A 743-nucleotide genomic window follows, 5' to 3' on the forward strand; every position below is an offset into this window, starting at 1 on the left:
GTGCTCATTGTCTATGTACCGTGCACTGTCTATACAAATGGCATTGAATGTTTGCCATGTATGTGTACTTGTGATCCACCCTGAGTCCCCTTCGGGGTGAGAAGGGCGAAATATAAATAAATAATTATTACTATTATCTCTAAGCCGAAGAGCCAGCATTGGCAACAGACACCTCCAAGGTCATGTGGCCAGCACGAATGCATAGAGCGCCATTACCTTCCCGCTGAAGCGGTACCTATTGATTCTCTCACATCTGCATGTTTTCAAACCTGGGCTAACAGTGGGTGCTCACCCTGCTCCCTGGATTTGAACCACCAACCTTTTGGTCAGCAAGTTCAGCAGCTCAGCGGTTTAATATGCTTTGCCACCAGGGGCCCATACTTTATATTACATTTATAAAAAATAAATAATAACATTTATAAAAATATTTTAAAATGATATAAATATAATATAAATAAATAATAATAATCTTGCACTGAGTCTGTTTCTCCTTTCCTTGCTTCCCCATTAACAACCCTGATTGCATTAAACTCAATGGAACCAGGAAGCCCCGCCCCCCCGTGACGTCACGTGGCCATCCTTCAGTCCATGGAACTGCCAGGACTCGACCTGCTGCCCTGCTGTGCCTTTTAATAGTAGAGAAAGCCATAGGACGCTGGGTCCTCCCCGCCTGCAGTGCACTCGACTCGCCTCCAGAGGCCGCTGTGCGCGCGGCGCTTCCGGCGGGACGTGGCCGCTCTGGC

This window comes from Anolis sagrei, chromosome 2 (genome assembly GCF_037176765.1).
Source record: "Anolis sagrei isolate rAnoSag1 chromosome 2, rAnoSag1.mat, whole genome shotgun sequence".
Lineage (NCBI taxonomy): Eukaryota > Metazoa > Chordata > Lepidosauria > Squamata > Dactyloidae > Anolis > Anolis sagrei.